Here is an 8,293-nt window from a genome sequence, read left to right as displayed (position 1 = left end):
AGGTGGCTTTGAAATATGGTCAGGAGTAGATAGTGAATCACATGGTAGGCTACGCCTCAGTTCAAAGTGAACCGAAAGATGTAATATAAAATATGCTTTCTGTGATACTTTAGATGATATAATAAGTATTTGCGATTATAGTGGAGGAATCATTCTACTAGGAAACATGAATGAATGGGTAAGGGTCTGATGCCAGGGCAAAGAAAGGGTACTAAGTAATTTTTGGGATCCAAGAAAAAATGTTAACGGAAACAGATTAAGTAGCTTATGCTTAGATAAAACCATGTGGTCTCCAAAATAACTTAGATCCTGGATGAAGAAGAAAGAGAACCAAGAAAACGAGACAAAATAGAATAAAAATTCATAACTTACAGAAATCGGAAGCATGAATAGATTTTCAGAATAAGGTGAACGAACGCATAGGTAGGTAAACCTGGGAGCCGCTTATAAGTTATAAAGATATAGAGGAAGCATGGACTACTTTGCGGAATGACGTTGTGGAAATTGCAACCGAAGTGTATAATAATGTGGTTGTACGAAGAATGTCTGGTAACGCGTTATGGAATGATGAAATTGGCGCATCCATTCACGAAAAGAAGAAAGCGTACAGGAGAATGTCGCACACCACAGTTCTTAGCAATGAGGAAAGTAATGGACGTAAAGATGATTACAGATTCAAAAATAGAAAAGTTAAGCGACTAGTCAGGGAAAGTATAGATACAATCGCAACAGAAGAAGAGAAGAAAATACAAAACGACTTTGAAGGAAGCAAGAACCTGCTTTATAAATATATGACGGGAAGTAAAAGTTCAGAGTTTTTCAGCATAAGAAATTACAAATGTGAAATACTCTTCATATGAGAGACTATTTTAGGCAATTAGTGGCAGATAAAGCTATAGGACACCACAACTGCGATATAGAACGTGATGAATTAGTAAATTCCATTGAGAAAGTTTGCTTTACTAAGGTTAGGGATATGATAAAGAACTGAAAAAACGGCAAGGCTACTGGTGTAGTCAGTATCAATGCTGAAATACTTAAAATCGGTGGCGGGTACATACCACGAAGACTCTGCGACTTGATAAATTTATATATCGAGATCAGAGACGTTCCAGACGATTGGAAAAAAGGTTTATCGTACCAATATCAAAAAGAAAATGAAATAAAAGCAACTGCAATAATTACAGATGGACCAGCTTATTAAGTACCGTAATTAAAATATACTCAAAAATACTTATACGTAGGATCATAAAAATAACAGACGAAAATATTTGGGAAGTCCAAAGTAGGTTTATGCCAGGAAAATCATGTACGGATCAAATATTTAGCTTAATGCAGATCCAAAAAGGTTTAAAGTAAAAAAATTCTCTCTGGATTTGTTGACCTAGAAAAATCTTTTTACAAGGTAGATAGAAGTAAATTTTGGGAAGTCCTAAAAGGGAACGAAGTCAATGGATGGCTCCTACAAGCTATAAAGAGAATATACACAGGTAGAAAAACGAATGTAAGGGTTAATTGGAAACTGAGTGACTGGTTCGATATTACGCAAGGTTTCAGACAAAGATGCGTTATACCCTTATGGCTATTCATTATATTCATGAACAAGTGTTTCAGAATGGCCCTTTTTGAGAAAGAAGGTGTGGATCTCGAAAACTGGCGGGACATATAGCTCAAAACATAATAGACCGATTTCGATGACACTTGGCATACATCTTTCTAACCTTTTATCTGAAACATGAATCTACATGTTTTTGAAATTTAAGAACAAAATTTGTCATTGGAAAATTTGGCCATTTTTTCCAAAAATGTTAATAAAAAGAATGCTCGATCGAAAAAGATTGGTTGAAATTTTCCGGATTAATCTTAACGACGCTAGATGTCCCGCCGCCTGATGACATTCGCAGCGACCCATGAAGAAGATCATAAAAATCAGCAATTTTCTCACAACTAAAGGTATCCCTTCCCCCCTTCCAAAAACAACAACAAGACCATTCTTCATAAAAAGGGCTCTAAGAGGAATTGTACTTAACTTTTTGAATTATGTGGTTAAGATATGATATCATACAATTCATAATTATAGAAGAAAAGTTGCCATTTGTAATACATAGACTAAAAATCAAGCCCTAGGAATCCAGCGCATACTATTATGTAACTATGGTATAACAGTTCTAAAACAGAAAAGAACAAGTTCTACAATAGTATCAGAGCATACTTAGACCATGGTGCAAGGAATGTGGTACCAAAATGGATCTAACATTTCTGTCAAAGATCTGTAAACGTTCTGGATCAGCGTTGTGTAACAAACAATTTTTTTAAACAATTTGGAATCAGTGTCACGGAGTAACCATATTCTATAATAGTGACTCAAGGCATATGCAATAGTATTGCGATGTAGATTTGTTATCCGATCATTCTGCAACAATTCTGGAACAGCGTTGTATGTCAAAAATATTTTTATAACAATTTAGGATTAGTGTAAGAGAGTAACCATGTCCTGTAATAGTTCCGTAAAATATATGTAACAATTTTACTATGTAAATTGGTTCTGTGATTGTTGTGTAACAATTCTGGAACATCATTATATGGAAACAGATATTTTTAGAACAATTTAGGAATAGGGTTATAAACTAACATTGTTCTGGAATAATGACGTAACACATGTTTAACAGTGTTACGATTTAAATTTGTTCTTCAATCATTCTTAAACAGCGCTTTATATGTGAAAAAATATTTTCATAAAAATTTAGGGTCAGATTTACAGAGTAACATTGTTCTGTAATCGATCTGTAACAATTCCACAACAGTGCTAGATGGCTTATCCTTAATCTCAGTTACATAATTCCAGAACTGTTACATATCCTTTCAGTAAGAGCGTTACAGAACATCGTGACCTCCATGTTCCATTCCTGGAACACGTGTGAAATTCAAGTGACGTAACAGTTCCTGTTGCTCTGTTCTATATTAGCTATATTGAATAATTTCGGAATTGTTACGCGTAATATTCTAGTGACATAACAGTACTATCACTGTATTCTATATTAGATACATTAAAAAATTCCAGAACTGCTACATACCTTACAGTAAAAGCGTTACAGAACAGTGTGACTGTTATATTCCGTTCTCGGAACACTTATGCCATTTCAGTGACATAACAGTTTTATCACTCTGTTCTGTATTAGTTACATAACATAATTCCATAACTGTTACGTATGCTTACAGTAACAGCGTGAAAAAATAATGTGACATTTATTTTTTGCAATTGTCATTGCGCTCGATTGTAACAATGTTATGTATAAATGTCACCGTCGTGTTTTGTAACAATTACATAACGTATCCGCTCGGAACAAATATCTCATCCACATACATATATTTACCGTATGTTCAAAGTTTGTCAGAAAAAATGTCTAGCGTTCTCAGAAACTTTAATGTTAAAATAGCCTTACGTAATATTAATGACCTTAAACCAATTTTCAAATAAAAAAAGGATCCAATTCCGAATGAAAAAAATCGGCTCGCGGTGCTTAGCGCGCGGCTCGCTTCGGTCTTTGTATTTCCTCCACATTTGTGCACAGGCCTTTAAAATAAGATGTCAAATCATAGAAAAATGTAACTTGCTGAGTGCGCGTTCTCTTTTGATAGCGCTCAAACAGCACACTTCAACTTTCATTCGAAGATTTGAAGATATCAATAATATTGAAGATATACGTATAAATATATTATTTTTGAGGTAAAATTTCTTGCCCAACCAGTTTGAGTAGCATGAAATATATGAAAATTATATTAAGTTATAAAAATGTTGTTATCAACAAAATGTTTTCTTGAAATATAGACCGGAATAAATCCCAATTTTTTCAAAATTAAAGGGATTAAGATGAACAGCTAAAAAACAATATTCTAATATTAAGAGCTTTATATTAATACAGGCATATTCTAACCAAAGGTAGAATATATTCTTAAAATGAGAATATTTTTGGGGCAGAAGAAATGTGCAAAGGAAAATTCACCTTGCTCCGTTCAATGATTTCTTTTAATTTTTCGTGATGCAAATTCGAACCAGTGCACAGTGGTCAAAAATCGGAAAAATGTCAAAATTCTGAAAAAAAATTTTTTCAAGGGACTTTTGCTTAAAGATAAGTCTCAGCAATATATGTATAACTTATTTCCACACACAATAACAATAAAATCATGTTTTTTACTACGTGATTAAGTCTGAAAGTGAGAGTTTCACGAGTAATATTCAACGCGTTTGAAACAAGTGAAAAACGACGGCGCAAAAAAAACATATAACTTGTGAATTAGTAAACGAATTTCCTCTTTTAAAGCTCAAAGTACTACTGTAGGACTTGTGGCATCAAAGCAGGTCCTCTATAATCTCACACTAATGTGGGTAAATAAAAATAAAATTTGTTCTTTACCAGAAAAAAATAAAATAATATCTCTGATATAAATATCAAGGATATTCGTAATTATTTTTTGGACATATTATTAATAAAATTTTTTGATTATGACGCTAAAGCATAGTGCACTGAAAAATCCGCAAGTACTAAGAAACGAACCCGAGATCGCACGCACGCACTGAGTATTTCCCAAACGCCTAACGCCCTAACCGATTAGCTAACGGCACGCGTTGGGATGTCTTTGATAAAAATCATTAGTGCTTGTCCAATAATTCAAGGTACAAAACATTTTTGAATCCGAAACAAATAATTAAATAATTACTTGTTTTAGCTTTCTGTGTAATTAAATATTTGAAACGATTTTTTAAGAGTTCAATATAAATTGGTCAATAGTCATATTTCTCTAAGAAAATGTTCCAAAAACTCTCAATTATTATAGCTTAGTAACAAAAAATGACCAAACCATTGGAAAAGTGGTACTGTTCCTGGGAAAAAAATTATTTTTTCCCCTGAAATCATGTTGCAAATAAATGAACGGTAATTCTCCAATAAAAATTTGATAACAATCATTAAATTTAATTATAATTATTAAATATATATTTAAATATTTTTCGCATTTTTATTTCTTTCCTAATATTGGTTGTTATCGATAGAAAATATGTTATTCTTATAATTTGTTGTGATTTTCAATCACCTACATGACTATTAAATACACACACTTTAATTAATTATTGATAAAAATGTTTCATGACAAATATCATTCTCATACTAACTTTCAGCATTTTGAGTTAAGAGAAAATATTTTTATATGATTAAGCATTGCAAAGAAGTATTGATTTATATATAAATAATAATGATTAATTAGGTAAAATCCTGAATTAAACATTTTTGTTAATTGAAGGTGCATTTAGTCATTAAGATGTCCAATAACTTCAGTTAACCTAAGTAAAAAATAATTTTTCCTTTATTTTTATCAAGTTCGAATATTGTAGGCTCAAAAGATTCAATGTAGGGTCCGTATTGAAGGGAAGGTTAAACAGCCTCACAGTAGCGTCTTGAGTTATAAAAATGTAGGCTCTAATGATTCAAAGTAGCATCAGAAACGTGTTACAGCCTCAAAGCAGGCTCCCACGTTTTATTCTCTAGAAGTTAAAAGTTTAAAGCAGGGTCTATAAGTTCAAACGAATAATTTTAGGTTGGCTCACTTGACGTATTTTGCCTCATATGTTTATTAAAAAAATAATTTTTACAATATATTCATGCAAACTTAATCTTAAACATACTGCTACGAAACTATGAATTAACTTGAAGCCCAAAAATAATGTTTAGACGTTATAAAAAAAGAAATGTTTCTGAAAACCTGGGCATCTTTTATGAGATGTCAAACATCATGAAAAGGAATATCAAAGTATTGCTCACTAAAATCTAAAAAAATGGTAGGATGTTAGTCATAAGGAGAGTATGCAAGTCATACTGTATACAAGTCGAATTTCTTATTGTATAGAATTTTTTATCTGAAGCTTTAGAGTAAATGCAGAATAGATTACGACGTTTAATACAATTATAAAGGTCCACCATGTAAGATTCATGGTTTTTTTTTCTTCTAATTTTTGGCATAGGATACGTTATTAGCGAGCTCACAAACCCCGGTACAGCAATTTTATGAAGAATCGAAAGTTTATTTAGCATACTCGACCGCCTCATTGGATCCACATTTTGTTTTTTCTTAGTTCTTGACTTCGTATTCGTAATCAGCGACCTTGAAAATGCCTTTATGCCAATTTTGAAAAGAATTGATTCCAAAGACATTTTTTTCAGAATTGTTGACATCGAGTTCGTAATCCGCCATTTTTTCGAATTTTTTAGCATCGGCAGAGTAATCAGTGACCTTGAAAACCCCCTTATACAGTGATGTAGTCCTAAAAAAAGTGGCGTCTGTACATCTCACACCGTCAAGGTGGTCGCGGAATATTGAGCCTTGAATGCCTTCACAACAGGATTATTCTGGGTACAGCACATAGAGTTACAAATGGAAGAGACCCTCTTCTTAAAATGTTAAGGAATCGCGAAGAAGTGGGCAAAGGAGCGTTTATGGACAAAGCAGCGGAGGAGGATGCTGAAACACTCGGACTGAACTTCAGTATTAGGGGTGAGCAAAATGCATGAAATCTTACCTATCTCGAGTACTCACTCCTGAAAGCCCGGATTAAAAAAGCACAAGAGAAAAACTTTCGTAAACAGCTCCTCGATAAGAGGATGCACGGTATCTTCCACAGAAATGTGGACATACATGCTCACATACTATCTAGTTGTCCAACTCATGCGGGAATGAACTACATCCAAAGTCACAATGCGGCATTAAGAGTGCTTTATTACGATATCTGTCACTCTTACGGCATCAACCTTGATATTGCTCCGCGAAATGCTCCTAGGGAAATCGAGTCAATTGTCGAGAATGAGAAGTGCCGCATATACTGGAAATTTATATTCTCGACAATTGTTTCTGTTGCACACTCGAGGCCAGACATGGTTCTTCTTGACTTCGAGAAGCGAACCATGTTCGTTATTGAATTCTCGGCACTAGCTGACATAAACATCACAGCCAAGAAGAATGAAAAGAAAGAGAGGTAACGAGACCTTATAATGAAGTTGCAACGATTGTACCCGGAATATTCTGTTAAACGAATCGTCCTTATCATCGGCGCTCTTGGATGTTCCAAGCTTTCATTCGCCAAGGGCCTAAACAGCTTCCTTGTGTGTCAACAATATGCTAAAATATTTGCGGGAAAAATTCAGAAAGCGGTAGTCCTTGGATCACTCTGTGTTCTCAGGATGGAGTAAACTTTTGCCGTATTGTCGTATTGATTCCGTTACAGACTGTAAACACCTGTCTCACGGTCGTGAGACGTGGTTTTTGCTGAAATTTTATCGCAATTTTTCTGGGAACGGGTGCAATTTTAAAGATTAGCACCCGCTCCCGGTGAAATCCTGCAGTTGTCCTTATGACATATTTTTAATATATACACATATATCATTTAGAGTTTTGTCATAAGAAAAAGCAGGTTTTCGCTGAAAGCGGGCGCCAATCTGAAAAACTGCATCCGCTCCTAGTGAAATCGCGGTAAAATTTTAGCTCTTTGGCTATGAAGTTTTTATCAGCTGGTGCCGAAAATTCGAAAAAAAACATGAATCGCTTCCCGAAGTCAAGGAGAACTATGTCAGGCCTCGACTGTGCAAACAGAACTAATTATCGAGAATATGAAGTTCCAGTATATGCGGCGCTTCTCATTCTCGACAATTGACTCTATTTCCCTGGGAGAATTTAGAGGAGCGATATTAAGGTTAATGCCTTATGAGTGACAGAGATGATAATAAAGTAGTCTTAGTACCGCTTTGTGCCTTTAGATGTAGGTGGTTCCCGCATGAGTTGGACAACTAGATGGCATGAGTGCTAAATAGTCGGGGTGTGAATGGCACGCCCTGCAGCTCTCATCGGGCGCGTCTCTTATCGAGGAGCTCCTTTGCCCACTTCTTCGTGCTTCCTGACCATTTTAAGAAGAGCGTCTCTTTCATTTGCGAGTCTATGTGCTGCACGCAGAATACTCCTATTGTAAAGACATTAAAGATTCAATATTCCGCGACCACCTTGACAACGTGAGGTGTAGAGCCGCGGAACAGAAGACTTAAGATGCGTGGTTTTGTTAATGTGCATAACCTTTTGTGCCCCGATATTAAGGGATCGGAGCTCGTTCTTCTTCCATGGATCCACTCCAAATGAATAGAGTGCAACCGAGACGGCAAGCATGTTCGTTGCAGATACTTTGTTCCTCGCCGACAGTTTGGAAGACCAAATCTGACAGATGAGACGTTTGTATCTGCTTCGGAGAGTATCCTTT

The sequence above is a fragment of the Belonocnema kinseyi genome, chromosome 4 (genome assembly GCF_010883055.1).
Source record: "Belonocnema kinseyi isolate 2016_QV_RU_SX_M_011 chromosome 4, B_treatae_v1, whole genome shotgun sequence".
NCBI lineage: Eukaryota > Metazoa > Arthropoda > Insecta > Hymenoptera > Cynipidae > Belonocnema > Belonocnema kinseyi.
Note: the sequence above shows the minus strand (reverse complement) of the source record.